This window comes from Typopeltis vanoorti, chromosome 20, assembly GCF_054136105.1.
Source record: "Typopeltis vanoorti isolate ZY-2024b chromosome 20, IOZ_Tvanoo_1.0, whole genome shotgun sequence".
Classification (NCBI taxonomy): Eukaryota; Metazoa; Arthropoda; class Arachnida; order Uropygi; family Thelyphonidae; genus Typopeltis; species Typopeltis vanoorti.
The window spans coordinates 73722599-73740408 of record NC_143568.1 but is presented as its reverse complement, the minus strand read 5'-3'; the positions used below and the strand labels follow the sequence as shown (position 1 = coordinate 73740408).

Genomic DNA, 17810 nt, shown 5'->3' with positions numbered 1-17810 from the left:
AAAATAAGCACAAAAATATAAGTTCTTTTTTTTTTTTTTTTTCAAGCGTCATTTATTTACATTGATACTTAAAAATTCAGTAAAACCGAATGTTACAAATTACTCCAGTGGATCAACAACCTTTAGTGCAATTTCTGACTTAATCTTATCGTTTATCGGGTATTCAAATATCAGCCCTCTTTGAGCTTATTATTATAAAGAGGGTTTATCACTTCTGTGAAAGTTTATCTCAAAAGTTATTAGATAAAGATAATCCTATTACTGTCTTACGTCATTTATACTAGTGGTTATAGGTTTACAAAGACATACCTTTTACATTTAACCGAATTTATTCTGGGCACCAATTGTTCCACTATTTCTGAACTTGTTCGCTATATTTTTGATAAAACATAATAAGTATTAGTAATATTTACCATGATTGATATAAAAAATTAAATATTTATTAATAATAGTTGGCGTACCATATTCACTGTAAATAGCGAGAATTATGCTTACAAATAAATTATTGATTTTCTGCAGCTGTAATAAAAAAAAATCTACTCACTAAAATTGTGTTGTTAAATTTTGAATACTAATTTGAGTAGTTTTGAATTTAATTTTAATGGACTATATTACATTTGTTACCTTTCGAACAAAGACAATAAGATATATACAGATATATAACTGAAAAAAAAAAAACATCTTTGTATATCCAGCTGGAAATTTGTTATATGCAGCTTTTAATTTTTATTCCCGAATCTAATAACACATCCGTTTATGCATACAAATACTCAGTGCTTAGTGACTGGCATGGCTGTTAACGGCGTCCCCCTGAATCTCTTGGTTACTAAGACTTTACACTGATGTATTCTTCCACTAATTTGTATAGGTCTATGATTACAAATGTTTGCATATGTGCTTTATTGGTGAAGCTGTCCCTTCTTACAAACATGTAATTGTAGTTCTGCTACATTCTGGGATGTAATCTACATGCCTTATCTTTCAGATAAAGTGCATTTACTGTAACGTCGTCATAGAAACTAAGAAGTCAAGTAACTGCCCTCGGAAGGATATTTCGGTTGCTTGCGTTGTAAGGCAGATGGCAACAGTTGCCCCTGGAATCAACGCCATAGCGTAGGATCAAGAGGTTACCAGGCGAGAAGGTGAATTTGTTGGTTGTGTTCCTTGTATTGTTATGATGCTTATTAGATTCTGTTGTTTACATCATGCCTTCCTTCTTGATAATGTCGTCGGTGTTAAAAGGTTGTATCAAAATATTAATATCACCTTTGCCATCATTTCGCGATGTTTTCAGTTTAAGTAGAAAGCAAAATGGCGTTTATCGTTAGTCCTAACAAATTTGAGATGTGTGTATATATGTACACACACATACTGTAATAAACAAATCTTACACTTCATTACTGTTATATATGCATATATATGTGTATTTGTGAAATTCGGTTTCTCCATTATAGGTGACTAGATGTGGTGCTTTAAACGGATAGCATATGCCATCTTTGCAGAAGGAATGTGCACACTGTTCCTAATTTTGTTAACTGGGCAAAATTCAGTTTTATTAATAAGAGAGAGCGAGAAAAAAAAAATAAGGAAAAAATAGTTGCAAATCTAAGCAGATGGTCAATAAAATGAAGTGTTTGTTGAACTTATTAAGCATTGGCATCATATGGTATTGAGTCTAGAAAGGTATCGTGTTGGTTAATGTGACATAAGTCTTATATTTGGTACTTGTTAGTTTTGGAAGATGACTGAATGCCGTTTGTTCCGCCTTTCATAATTATACAAAAAAGTTCATAAATAGGAATTCTTAGTTTTCACCTTATTATATATTTATTACATTGGCAGTGATCCCAGTTATTTTACTCTGGTAACACTTACATAGTATACTAATTGATGGAATGGTCCTTCTCTGATTAAAGTTATTTAAGAACATTAATCATTTATTTGCATGAATACTAGATGTAAAAATGTAAGAATATTTTTAGTTACAATTTTTAATTTCAGTTAGTTTGTAGTGTGAAATGATATGAATTTGTAATAGATTTATCTTATCTGCTTTATTTAATTATTTCAAATACCTTCCAGAGTCAAGGGCTCATTGAGGGAGGTATTTGCAGAGGAGATGGAAGTAATATGATAGGCACAAATCTGTCATACCTTGCCATAAACCGATTCATTGTCTTTGTGCACTCACTGCCTCATTGAGCAACACCTTCCACTCATCACTATGCATTATGCATAGATTAGATTATGAAGTATGCATTATGTCTTAGTATTATGTGCCATACTTTCATATAATTTCCAGGAATGTCACTTGTCCTGATTTCTTTCCTTTTCCTCAGTTCTTTTGAAAAATATCCTAGGTGTCTTAACTGCTGTGCTCCTTTTTACCATTTGCATGTCAAAATAAATAAACAAAAATAAATCAGCTAACACCTTTTATTCCCTTTATAGGGAGTAGGCGAGGCCTTATAGCCCTGTCTAGCTTTTGGAGACTGAATGGGCAGTAGCTAGATTTTCTTATCAAAGCTTTATGCAGTGGAATGACCACATCCTTGGATACGATACTGACTGTCTATTGGACAGTCAGTATCCTATCCAACCAGTTGACATTCAGTCAGGGAATGGATTTTGCAAAAGCATTTGGCAGATTGTCACATGGCAATGAATTTCCTTTATTCACTAATATCTTCTTCTTTGAATATTTTTTATAACAGTTTTTTGGACATATGGCTCTCCCATTTGTTTCCATCTTTCTCTGTTGAAGGCTTCCAGATGCCAACCTAACTGGTTGTCACCTCAAAACCAATACAGGTTAAAGGTGCTTCTATTGGTGAATATTCATGAAAACCATGATTATTCACCACTATAGACATCTTAAACCTGTATTGGCTTATGAAGAATATTTTCCATCATCAACCCAATGCTGTATCCTATTCCTAACTAATCTGTTCAGATTTTTAATAACCATTCCAGAAATTCAAAGTGGTCTGTAATTTAATACATCCATTTAGCATTAATCCTTATGTATTGAAGCAATCTTGCCTTTCTACTCATTGGGGATATTTCCGGACATAAGGCTCTCATTAAAGAAGTCAGTGATATTGTCAGTTTCTTAGCATATTCTTTCACAACACATAGCAAAATATCATCCAACCAGTCCAACAAATTACTTAATAACTTAAATGTCTCTAGTGTTTTCATCTTCAGTCTCTCAACTCTTTGCTCACTTACAACAGTATTATTTCCATCAGTATAAAAAACTGAACAGAATAATTGTTTAAATACACCATAACTTCTGCCTTGGTCATACACAACTCCATTGGACAGAATGATTCTCTCATAGTCATTCTTTCTCTTGTATAATGGAAAAACTCCTTACGATTTTTCTTAGCCTATTTCTCTAGAGTTCTCTTACTCTCTTTCTGATTGCACTTTATAGGCTTTGTAGCTCTTCACTTCTCTTAATTTTATACATTTTCCATAATCTTCTGTTTTATAATTCTTGCTTAATTTCCATATTGATTTTGTTGATGCCTACATATTTAGCTTTTTAGATTTAGGTACACACCGCTATTGTTAGCTTGAAATATTTCTTAATCTTCTTGCTTAATCTCAATGCTAAAGTTGGGTTGGCGAACATGGACTGGGCACAAGAAATGAGAGAGGTGACCGTCTTTTTCAATTCTGCCAGGAAGAGGAGCTAATAATCACAAACACATGGTTTAAGCTACCACCTCGAAGATTGTATACTTGGCGATCACCACAGGATAATAATGGGAATATAATCAGAAACCAAATTGATTACTTACTAATTAATCAACGATTTCGAAGTTCTATAAAGAGTACAAAAACCTATCCTAGTGCAGATATTGCTTCTGATCATAAACTACTGTTGGCAGAGTTACAACTTAGACTGAAAGCTATGCTTAAGAAACATCAACAAACAAGGTTTGATTTGGGAAAATTAAAAAACACAGAGATAAGAAGCAAATTGAGTCAAGATCTGAATCAAGAGCTAGCACTTATCAAGAATGATGACATCATGAGGGTTGATGAATCGTGGGACAAATTGAAATCTGTCTTCATAGAGAAATATACCAATACCTTATGTCCTAATAGAGCAGTAAAAAAGAAAGATTGGATGACTGATGAAATTCTTTCTCTCATGGATCAATGCAGATCATATAAAAATCATAATCCAACAAAATATACAGAGGTTCAGAAAATTATTAAACACAAGATCAAAAAAGCAAAAGAAATCTGGATGAATGAAAAATGTAAAGAAATAGAAATTCTACAGGAAAAACATGACAATTTTAATCTACACAAAAAGATGAAAGAGACCTCAGGTATATATAAGAAAAAGCAATTCTGTATCCTTCGAAACAAAAAGGGAGAAATTATATCCAAAAAGGATGACAAAATACAAGAATGGGTGAAATATATAGAAGAACTCTTTACTGATAACAGACAGAACCCAGAAAATACTTATGAACATATGGAAGGTCCATGCATTCTAAAATCAAGAGGTAGAATGTGCATTAAACTCAGCTAAAAATGGTAAAGCCCTAGGACCAGATAGAATACCAGCAGAAATAGTAAAGTTATTAGACGGTGACAACATTAACATATTAGTAAAGCTATTTAATAAGATCTACGATACAGGCATAATCCCTCAAGACTGGTTACAGTCGACCTTCATCATGCTACCTAAAAAAGTAAATGCGAAAACTTGTAATGACTATAGAATGATCAGCCTAATGAGTCACGTTCTCAAAATGTTTCTGAAAATAATTCAAAAAAGAATATACAGCAAATGTGAAGACACCATCAGTGATACCCAATTCAGCTTTAGAAATGGCTTGGGAACAAGAGAGGCACTTTTCTGTTCTCAGATCTTATTTCAAAAATGTATTGACCAAAACAAGGTAATATTCATTTGCTTCATCGACTTCGAGAAAGCATTTGATAAAGTCCAACATGCTAAAATGATTGTACTATTAAAAAGAATTGGATTAGATGGTAAAGACATCAGGATCATTGAAAACTTATATTGGAACCAAAAGGCATCTGTTCAAGTTGATGACATTATTACAGACTCCATTAACATCAAACGAGGAGTAAGGCAAGGATGTGTGCTGTCACCTCTTCTTTTTAACATCTACTCAGAAGCCATATTTCAAAAAGTCTTGGAAGGAAGAAAGGAAAGGATTAGTGTAAATGGTGAAATCATCAGTAATATCCAATATGCCGATGATACAGCTCTTCTGGCTGACAATATTCAGGATCTTCAAAATCTTTTGGAACTAATAAATGCAGAGAGTGAAAAAATGGGATTAAAAATAAATATCACCAAAACTAAATTCATGGTCATAAGTAAGAAACCAATTCTTAATTTAGCACTTTCTTTAAATAGGAAACAAATTGAAAGAGTGGCAAAGTTTAAATATCTCAGATGCTGGTTAAATGAAGATTGCAATCCAGAAATGGAAATAAAAGTTATTGAAATGGCAAGAAAAAATTTTCTCTTGATGAAATCAACACTGTGTAACTGCAGTTTAAACTTAGAGCTTAGAGTACGCATGGTTAAATGCTATGTATGGTCTGTACTGCTGTACGGTGCAGAAACTTGGACCTTGAAGACAACATCAATAAAAAGACTTGAAGCCTTCGAGATGTGGTTATACAGACGAATGCTGAAAATCCCATGGACAGCAAAAACGTCCAATCAGGAAGTACTGGAACAAATGGGGAAATCACGTGAACTTTTAGATACCATAAAAAGAAGGAAAACTGCATATCTTGGTCACCTACTTCGTAATGAAAAATATAAGATACTTCAATTGATTATAAAAGGGAAGATAAATGGAAGAAGAGGACAAGGAAGACGAAGAAAATCTTGGCTGGCAGATATCAGGCAGTGGACTGGTATGAACTCTGAGAGACTGCTCAGAATAGCTGAGAATCGCTCAAAATTTGCCAAGGTGGTCGCCGACCTCCGATAGGAGATGGCACTCAAAGAAGAAGAAAGAAGAAGAATCTCCTTGCAATGTCAGTCTCTTTCTTCAAATTTTTACACACCTCCATAGTGCAGTTGGAAGAACAATGGTATATTGTGCCCTTTGGAAAAGGCCTAAATTCAATTCTTGTCCTTATGAGAGGAATCTTTATATGAGCCTTTTTTTTTTTTTCATTTGAAGGTGAGTTAGCCAATTTCATGCATAGGTAGCAGGGTTTTTTCTCCCAGAAACTTGGGTTTTTCATCCTGAGTTTCCAGGATGAAAAACCCGAGGCAAATTTTTAATCCCAGACAAATTAGCCTTCAGAACACGCACACAATTTACAGACAAAAAATGCAGTTGGTGGTGATGGGTGGTAGATGGCATTAATGGTAGTTGTGTGTAGCAGAGTGGAGTGGAGTAAGCCCTTCAGCTACAAGTCCTTGGACTCCTTAGAGGTGTCATGTACTAATAATAATAAGTTCCTTTTTGTACTATATTTATTGCCTTAAGCTTTTTTCTGAGCCTTTCATTGTTTTCTTACCTGTAGTTCTACACATATATCCTCTTATTCCAGATATTTCTGCATGCCTGTATACATCTCATATTAGAGCTGCATGGTCATTCTAACCAGCTGTTGCAGAGTTGATATCTTGTTCACACTTGCATCATCTGACATTATTACTAAAGCTGATATCTTTAATCCATGTGTTCCTTCCATCACAGAGTGTATAAGATATTAACTTCCAGAAATTCTCTTTCTTCCTCAGTAACTTCACACCAAACACATACAAAAGTCTCATTTCTATCCCGATATCTTCAAACTTAAGCTTTGCAAAGCCATTGCCACCAGTTACATCTTTTGTTTTTATCACTTCTCTTTCTCTAAAAATTCTGTATTCCTTGATTTCACATCTAGTCAAGCTATTGTTATCAGTTGGCCATGTATCAGTTATCTAGATATTTGAGGTTTGACTGAAAAGCCAAAGCCATAAACTCTTCTCTTTTGTTTCTTATACTTGCATTGATATATAAGCAGAGAAGAGTATTTTTGGAACTTTACCCCATGTCTTATTGTTTAGATCAATCTTTCCTTATCTCTGATTACTTTCCATGTCCATTCTCATTAATTCCCCGTCTAATAACCTTTTCCCCTGATCTGATACAAGTGCTTTCCTATTAAACAGTGAACGTTTTAAGTGCTTATCTATAAACTTGCTTAAAAATAATATTGTCTTTGGCATAAGATTTTTTTTTCTAATCAAATTAATTATATTATATCCATGTAATCAAATCCTCTTCTCCTAGCCCTTCTATCTTAACATTCTTTATCAATGCTCTTCTTCTTCCTGGTTCTCAACTCTTGAGCAGCACACTTTAATTCTTTAGTCTGACCGTATCCAAGATAACCCGGAGATCTCCTCAATCTGCTTGTCATATGACTTTCCCACACACAACACTGATATGCTACTTGCAACATTTCATGTGTGGGCCAGATATAGTTAAAAAAAAAACATACAAAAAAACATTCTTTCTCATATCATGTCTCGGCCATCGAAACGATTTCGCCTATATTCTCATTCTGCTTCATAACCTGAGTTATGTTCTTCAAAGTACTTCCTGTACCTTGGTCTTGCACATTGAAATTAAATTTCTGAGCTAGATTTTTCTTAACTATTCTATCTTTTTCCTCTTTTCCAGCCTTCCCTTCTGCCTATTCAGCTATACCATTTTAATTTAATTAATTTTTTTTTTTAAGTTCTGATTCCAACTAATTGCTTTTCTGATCCCCTTCCTAGCCTCACTTTGCAATCTCTGCAACTTGCTTCTTGACATCTCTAGTTTCTTCTCATTCACAATTCCACACTTCTGTTCATCACTCATTACACTAACATTCTGCCTTCATGTACTATCTCGTCAATAAACTATTATTATTATGTGACACCTCCAGGGAGTACAAGGATACATCATGGGAGGGCACACTACTCTACTTCGCTAAACACATCTCTTCCTCTTCACTACTACTTAATTCTCCAACTATGACACTACTACCATCAACGGCATCTATTCCCACCATTACCAACAACATTGTTGTTGTTTTTTTGTCTGTAAATTGCGTGTGTTCTGAAGGCCAGTTTGTCTGTACATGGGATGACAAACTTGAGTGTCCAGGAGAAAAAACCCTGCTACCACCATATGAGATCGGCTAACTCACCTTCAACTGAAAAGCCCATATAAGGATTCCCCTCGTCATGATGAGGATCGAACCCAGGTCTTTTCCAATCAAAGGGTGTAATGTTCCGCTATTCTTCCAATTGTGCTACGGCGATTCAACTTGCACATCATGAACATATATATATATATGTATCTTTCTTAACCATTTCACTACTGAGCTGTGGTTATCTTAAGCAGTTTAAAAGTTTCCTTGTTGAATTCAAGTATTCTGGCATGTGCTTTTGCATGAAAAAATCTTTACTGAAACAACTTTTAAACGTGTTTGAATTTTGTTGTCATGTAAAATCTGTTATGAATATAATACAGTTCAAAAGATATATTTCGGTGATTATACCACATTTTTTTATTAATCAGTTATATAAAACACTACACTGAAATAATAGTTCCCGACAAGTTTCGTAAATCGTAGGATTTACATCTTCAGGAGGTAAATAGTATAACTTAAAGTTTAAACAAGAGAATTAATAAATACAAATCATAACCGTCTGGCTATTCATAAAACTCAAATAACAGAATGCAGATATATAACATTATTGATGTTGAACAATACTGGACGATGTCACGTGTTCTTGTTCTCATTCATACAGTCCGAGCTCAGATTGAGGTAGATTTTTTATTAGAGCTGACCACACTTGATGGAGAATTAAACCTTGATTTTTATTGCATTGGGTTGGGTTTTTTAGCATATTAGCAGCTTCTTTAAATTTTCTTATATAACTGATATTTTCTGTGTATGACATTGTCATTTTATGCCAGAGTACATCGTGTCCAGTGGAAGTGGTATGGAAAGCAAGACCCGTTTTTTTGTTCTCTTTTGTATTGTAAGTCTTTACGCATGGCTGAACACCAAAAAGACTTACAATACAAAAGAGAACAAAAAAACGGGTCTTGCTTTCCATACCACTTCCACTGGACACGATGTACTCTGGCATAAAATGACAATGTCATACACAGAAAACATCAGTTATATAAAAAAATTTAAAGAAGCTGCTAATATGCTAAAAACCCAACCCAATGCAATAAAAATCAAGGTTTAATTCTCCATCAAGTGTGGTCAGCTCTAATAAAAAATCTACCTCAATCTGAGCTCGGACTGTATGAATGAGAACAAGAACACGTGACATCGTCCAGTATTGTTCAACATCAATAATGTTATATATCTGCATTCTGTTATTTGAGTTTTATGAATAGCCAGACGGTTATGATTTGTATTTATTAATTCTCTTGTTTAAACTTTAAGTTATACTATTTACCTCCTGAAGATGTAAATCCTACGATTTACGAAACTTGTCGGGAACTATTATTTCAGTGTAGTGTTTTATATAACTGAATAATAAAAAAATGTGGTGTAATCACCGAAATATAATCTTTTGAACCAATTAGCCACAGAAGTCTATGCCTGCAATTACAAACTTACGGTGAGTGCTTTTGGCATAAAGTTATACAACTAGAGAAACTACGCATTAAACATCTCAACTTTATTAATCGTCTAATTTTCCTCATCCGATGCAGAGATAACAAAGTCATCCCAAAATTCATCAAAATCAAACGCATATTCCACACAAACAAGGCCTCCAGAATTTATCATAAAATGGAACTAGCTTTTCTAAGAGAAAGAATTACAGTCACGAGAGCGAATTAGCATTAATTAGTAATAACACTTTTTCTCTTCATAATGAACTGGCCACATCTCTTCCATCCTACCTATGGAACAACATCAATAGTGTTACATTTAACAAAGCAATAGCGATCTTAGAACAGAAGAAACATACATTAATTCATAAGTTCAACATACTCCTTCAGAAGAAGGAAATACATAAAAAACAACTAGATCATTCAAAAGTAGTTCTTAATCTTTCTTTGAGAGTCCTAACAAAAGAGGAGAATAATCTTTTACTTAAGGGTTTTAACTTCGCCTTAACCCCACATTTCCTTCAAAAAATTGATATCATAGCACAAATAGAAAAAGGAATTAGAAATCTACCGGACAACACAGCAGATCTTATCCATATAGAAAGTACAGCTTTATTATTAAAAAGCAGATTACCTCATAGGAATCTACCTTACAATGAATACGTTTGCCTTAAAAAGTTAAAGGATGACAAAAATATTGTCATAATAAAAGTGGATAAAGGCAATGCAACTGTCGTTTTAAATGCTACAGAATATGATAACAAAATGAAAAGTCTCTTGGAAGATACCAACACTTACAAACCCATAGACAGAGACCCGACTTGGCCTACACACAAAAAAACAAATGATCTAATAAAAAAAGTGCCTCTCTGGACGGAAGAACTTAAAAAATACTTACAATCAAAACACCCTTTGATACCAAGAATATATGGTGTTCCAAAGATCCATAAGACAGATATACCCTTAAGACCAATAGTAAATGGAAGAGATTCACCGACTTCCAACTTGGCAAAATACCTCACCAACATGATCTCACAACATATAGGAAAAACATCTTCCTTCATAAAAAATAGTAAACATTTCATAGAAAAAGTGAAAGATATACATATTGGTCCAACAGACATCTTAGCAAGTCTCGACATTATCAACTTGTTTACAAACGTCCTGAGACAAGAAATTTTGAATCTCCTAGAAGACCTCTTCCCTCCGGACATCCTGAATCTTTTTAAACATTGTATAAACAATACTTTTTTCACCTATAAAGATAGAATCTGGGAACAAAAAGAAGGACTGGCCATGGGTTCATCATTATCACCGGTATTAGCAAACCTATTTATGGAAAAATTTGAAAACGATGCTCTTAAGAATTATCATAAAAAACCAAAAATATGGCTACACTATGTGGAGACGATATTTTCATCATATTCAGTGGAACAACAGATGAACTTATCAATTTCAAAGATTATCTCAACAATTTGCACAACACCATAAAATTCACTTTAGAACAAGAAAAAGAAAAAAAACTTCCTTTTCTGGATATTCTATTAGAGATTAATGAAGAAAGTAAACTCTCCTTCTCAGTATATAGGAAGCCGAACAAACACTGGAAGATTTCTAAATGCAACCTCACACCACCATCCTTCACAAAAAAGAAGCTTAATTAAAACTCTTCGAGACAGAGCATACAATATCTCCAGCACACAAGAAAGATGTAATGAAGAACTGAAATACTTAACACAAATCCTCCAACAGAATGGATATGAAACAAAAACCATCAAGAGAATCCTTAAAATGCCTCCAGCTAACAACACAATAAAACAGGATTACAAAAACGCAATCTCGCTTCCTTATATCAAAAATGTTACGGATAAGCTAGCCAACTTAATGCACAAACACAACATAAAAGTAGCCTTCCTTCCTACGGAAAAAATCTCAAGATTCCTACATTCACCAAAACCACCTCATCATCCTCTTAAAAAACCAGGAGTCTACAAAATCCGTTGCTCTTGCGGGATTTGCTACGTAGGACAGACAGGAAGATCTGGAGAAATACGCATGACTGAACACCAAAAAGACGTACAATACAAAAGAGAACAAAAAACGGGTCTTGCTTTCCATACCACTTCCACTGGACATGATGTACTCTGGCATAAAACGACGATGTCATACATAGAAAACAACAGTTATATAAGAAAATTTAAAGAAGCTGCTAATATGCTAAAAAACCCAACCCAATGCAATAAAAATCAAGATTTAATTATCCATCAAGTGTGGTTAGCTCTAATAAAAAATCTACCTCAATCTGAGCTCGGACTGTATGAACGAGAACAAGAACACGTGACATCGTCCAGTATTGTTCAACATCGATAACGTTATATATCTGCATTCTGTTATTTGAGTTTTATGAATAGCCAGACGGTTATGATTTGTATTTATTAATTCTCTTGTTTAAACTTTAAGTTATACTATTTACCCCCTGAAGACGTAAATCCTACGATTACGAAACTTGTCGGGAACTATTATTTCAGTGTTTTATGTAACTGAATAATAAAAAAATGTGGTGTAATCACCGAAATATATCTTTTGAACCAATTAGCCACAGAAGTCTACGCCCAATAATACAGTTCATTTTAAGTACTTCTCTGTCTACATCTGCTATTTGGAGGAAAATATTTGTACTGATATAGATAGCTGAAATTTCCCAGCTGGTGTCACATGTGCTGTACCTTCTCAGGATAGTGAAAATAGCAGGAAGTGTGCATGCTGATCGTAAGTCATGAAAGTGCATAAAATCATTAGGAAAGATGATTTTGCTAATAATGCTGCATTGTATAAGGGTATGAATATGAGAATATGAGAGCAGTTACAAAGTCAGAGATAATGATTAGTTCTATTGAATAGTTGTGTGAAATCCTGATTCCCTCAATTCACAGACACTGTACAAAGTGAAAACAAGAAAAACTTGATGATTTTCAAAACTTCCATACATTGAGGGCAACCACTAAGATGGGATGTGCATTACATGGTAACTAACCCTTCAGAGTGAAATCAAGACACATCACTAAACTGGTTCTTTTTGTACCAAAAAGAAAAATCCCACAAAGTATTGCCATGTGTGTTCAAACACCTCATTTAAAGAGAACAAAAGGGAGGAAGAGAGATATCAGGAAAATATGATAGAATAGATAAATTTGAAACAATTTTGAAGATAAGGGGAATCCTTATATGGGCTTTTTCAGTTGAAGATGAGCTAGCCGATCTCCTACGGTGGTAGCAAGGTTTTTTTTATCCCAGAAACTCAGGATTTTCATTCTGCGTACAGATAAATCGGCCTTCAGAACACACACAATTTAAAGACAAAAAATAGTGTTGTTAGTGATGATGGGTGATTGATGGTGTTGATGGTAGTAGTGTTGTAATTGGAGAATTAATTAGTAGTTGAGAGGATGAAATGTATTAGCTAAGTAGTGTGCCCTCCCGTGATGAGTCCTTGGACTCCACGGAGATGTCACGTAATAATAATAATTGTAATGGAGAATGTTCAGTATTGTATAAAAATACTGAGTAAGTTTTCAGTAAAACAGAATTTATAGGCCTCACACTTTTGGTTAATCTTGATTTGGAAACAAGTTAATTTGTGGAAAAGGTTAATTTCATATCACTTTTTTTTTTTTTTAAAGCCAGACAGATGCACAGACACACATGCATCAAAAAAATGAAAATTTCACCATTGTTTTCAATATTATAACCTTGAGGAGGTGAAGAAGAAAAGGGAGAGTTGTATGATCATAATATAAAAATAACTCAGATTTGTGAGTCTCTTTCATATGTTTATCATCATCATTAATTTCCTGAAATGTACCCAATCATGTGCCTGCATGATTAAGTTTATATTATTATTGATCTCCTATCCACAATTTTTCTCCATATTAGTCTATTACTTTTCAGCACTCAAGCATTCAGAAGCATTTCCACAAGATATGGTGAAATGAAATCCTTTCACTGTACACCTTCAGCCTTCATTTTGGGTTCGTTATATAGAACGATGTTTTTGCTATCTGGCCTAATAATTGGAGCGCAAAAACAGAGGGTGAAAGAATTGATAATTGTGGCGGGTATGAATGAATTGGAAGGAGATAAATTTTTTGAGAGAGAAGACTTGAAAGTATTGTTAAAGGAGTGACAGAGTTAGAATGGTTAGTCTGTTGCCGCGGTATGACAGAGAGGAGTTTAGGAGGAGGGCCATAATCGCAAATGACATTATGTGCAGGTTATGCAGACGGTGTAGTGTGGAATTCGTGGACGTGTGGAATGAGTTTGATGGGCAAAAGGATTTATACAAGATGGATGGCCTGCATTTGAATGGATTTGGTATGTGGAGACTGGAAAAAGTGTTGCTGAATGAAGTAAAAATGGATGTGCAGAACCAGGGAAACTAGAACTACCAAGGAGGTGGGGGGGGGAGTGGATATGCGGACATCAGTGAGACAGTTGAGTGTAAGAATGTATATAATGTACCCGAGCCAGTAGTAAGGAAAAAAAATGGGAATGTAATATTTAGAATAACGCATCAAGATAGGGGTGGGACAAAGGGATCACTGCATTTCATGTATACTAATGCCAGGAGTATTAGGAACAAGAAGGAAGAATTTTTGGCCTTGATTGGCTCTTCCTGGCCACAGGTTATTGGCATTAGTGAAACATGGCTGACGGAAGATGATATAGTTAGTGGGATAGAATGTGTAGGTTATATTGTGTTTAGGAGGGACAGAGAGAAAAGAATGGGGGGGAGGAGTGTTATTGATGATAGCTGATGAACTACAGCCAAGGAGAATTGAAGTTGAACTGCAGGATAATGAAGAGAGTACATTTGAGGCTATTTGGTGTGAGATTGAGACTAGTGGAATAAAATATACAGTTGGGTGCTGCTATAGACCAGGTGATGGAATAGAAGGTGGAGATAGTATCCATAGACAAATAGATGCAATGAGTGGAAGGAGGGTAATTATTATGGGGTATTTCAACTATGGTAACATTGATTGGAAGGAGGAGAGGATACATGTGAGGAAGGAAATGGATTTTATTCAATTATTAAGGGATAACTATCTGAGACAGCATGTAAGTGAAAACACTAGGGGTGTGAGAGTGCTTGAACTGGTAATCACCTGAGAATTTGACTGTAATGAATATGACCATGTTGCCACCTATTGGTGAGAGTGATCATAAGGTCTTGCCTGGGAGGTGGCTAAAGGTGTGGAATTTTCGATTAAGACAGGGTATATGTGGAATTACTGTGCTGGCAAGTATGACAAGCTTAGGAGCTTGCTTGGATCAGTGCCATGGCATATACAGCTGCAAGGGCTGGATGTCGATAGAGCATGGGAAATGGTCGCATTTATAGGAGGTTATGGCTGATTGTATACCTAGGGTCCGAATAGTAAAACAAGTAGGGGTTAAATGGATGAATAACACCATTAAGCTTGAGCTGCAAAAAAAGAAACAACTGTGGAGGGAATTTAAAGAAAGGGATGACCTGCAGGCACACGAACGGTATAAAGTGCAGGCCAGAAGGGTAACGAGTGTGGTAAAAAAAGCAAAAGCGGATTATGAACGGAAACTAGCTATGCAAGCTAAAGAGAATCCCAAACAGTTCTTTCAATATGCTGCAAGCAAGAAAAAAACTGTATATGACAAAATGATTTTAAGGAATGACAATGGTAAGGAGGTCACTGAATCAGTCGATATAGTGGAGTTAAGCGAGCACCTTGCATAAGTATATCATCCAGGTGGCGACATTGAAAAAATGAATGAACCATTAGTTTATACGGGAATTGTGATGAATGAAGTGGAGGTGAATAGTCTATTACAGAACCTTAATGTGAATACATCTGTGGGTTTGGGTGGTATACCGGCATTTTTATGAACGGTGCAGTGGAAAAGAATCAGGCTAACAACAACAAATTGAAATCAATAAAAGAAAACATTTAATTCAAGGTTATATAATATATACATAAGCATACTTTGGATACAAGATAATGCAAAACTAACTCTGTTCTACTCAACTCTTTGTATTAAACACTGAGCTTCAAAATCTAATTTCTCCTTAATAAGCAAAGATAGTTCTGAAGTTCTTTAACACTGAAATTCACAGCAAATATTTTAACAACTGTATTCTTTATCTATCCCTTAGTCAGAAATCACATAACTCAGTCAAGAGATAGCTATCACTTTAAGGGGGGGGGGACTTAATCTTCTAGCTTCGACAAAATTGAGCATAAACACCACAGTTAATGTTAGGATTTAACAGAAGGAGATAATTCTTATAACTTCACTCTGAAATGCTATAAAGTACAACTGTTCTTACCGGAATAAATCTTTGCACAAATTATTCACTGAGGCACACTTAAAACTTTAGATAATTATCACACTGGAGCTACACATTTCAAAAGTAATCTTCTTTAAATTAACTTAATCTTTAACTTCAGGACATCACAAATGCAGACACACTTGCACTAGAAATTCACTTATTCCTCATATACTACTTTACAATAGAATCAGCTTTCTACTAATCTTCCTTGAAAGCTCTGGAATACAACATTAACTTCAGAATTCCATGTCAATATTCTGAGTTGTCAATTTACATTTCACTCCTTAGTAATCTGATTACAGCACTTAATTCTTTGCACTACAGCCTCTTACTTAATTCCGTGCTGCCAAAAAAAAATATTTCCTCATCTTTATTGTACTGTGCTGAGTGCTCCAATTGTACTCAGTCACTAGTTCTCCAGTTCTAGTGCTGTGACTCTGCCGACCAACTGCTATTCATTGCTGTTGTTTACTCTCGCTTTCCATTTTTATATTTTCACTCTGTTTTCCCGCCAAAACTTGTTCTCACCGTCTAGCTCATATCAATTAAATAACTCGCGCGCCACCACGCTCACGTTTTCTACTTATAACTCCGTCTCCATGACAACAATTAGGGCAGTATATAAGCATAAGCATTACATAACATTCCTTTACATACAGAAACTAAATAAAAGGATATTTTTCAATTCAAACAATATATAATTAAATAAGATAAACACAAAAACTTCTATTAATGTAGGAATAAATAAAATAATCTGAACGTCATTTTTATATAGAATCCCTTCCATTATTAATACATATCCTAGATTAATTAATTAAATAAAAAAAAACTCAAAGGTAATTATATGAATAATAGTTTATAATAAGAGATTTACATTAAATATTATCTACAAATGTAGCCTCTGATATGGTGGATTATGTTGGATTCTGAAGGGAGTATTAATAATTTCAATTTCGTTTCATTCAGAATCCAACAATGGATATAGGGTTGGTGAGATGGATAGGTGGGTGGTTGATGGAGAGATATCAAAGAGTAGTTTATTCAGGAGTAGAGTCCAAAAAGACGGCCTGTGACTAGTGGTATGCCGCAGGGTTCTGTTCTTGGACCACTGCTGTGTAATCTGTTCATTAACGATATAGGAAAGGATCTTAGAGGAACAGTTCATTTGTTCGCTGATGATGCAAAGTTGGGTAGGGCGATAGTGAATGCAGAAGATATCAAAATCTTGCAGGATGACTTGGATAGATTGGAGTTCTGGGCTAAGGAGAATGGATGTCAATTTAATGTGACAAAATTTAAGGTTATGCATTTTGGGGTGAAAAGATTAGCAGCAGTATACCACATTGGTGGAACTGTACTCCACGAGATTGATGAAGCCAGGAACTTGGGAGTGTTGGCGGATAGGGACGTGAAGTTTAGGGGACACATTGCAAAAGTAGCTAAATCAGCTCATCAACTCACTTGGTTGTTGAAAAATACCTTGACGAGCAGAGACAATCAAGTTATTGTACCTCTGTACCGAGCCTTGATAAGACCTCATCTCGACTACTGTGCCCAGATTTGCTCACCTTGGCTCCTTCTTGATGGGGAGGAGGTGGAGAGGATCCAGAGGCGAGTGACTAAGATGATAGCAGGTCTATGGAATGAACCATATGAGAACAGGTTGAAGATTTGTGGGTTGCAGAAATTGGTTGATAGGAGGAAGAGGGGAGATATGATTGAGGCATTCAAATTGCTAAAGGGTTTCTATACGATTAATAGGAGGATATTTTTGAGATCAGGACTGGTGTTGGGAG

At 34.9% G+C, this 17810-nt stretch overlaps 1 protein-coding gene across 4 annotated transcripts in view; it reads left to right on the top strand.

The window, feature by feature from the left end:
• Window positions 1-1006: 1006 nt before the first annotated feature.
• LOC150095560 (DNA-binding protein RFX2-like) overlaps window positions 1007-17810 on the top strand; it is a 663123-nt gene continuing 646319 nt past the window's right edge. For all 4 annotated transcript variants that reach the window (XM_090410808.1, XM_090410810.1, XM_090410811.1 and 1 more), the window contains exon 1: window positions 1007-1142. The gene's annotated coding sequence lies outside the window, so the exon portion shown is untranslated. The remainder of the gene's footprint in view (window positions 1143-17810) is intronic.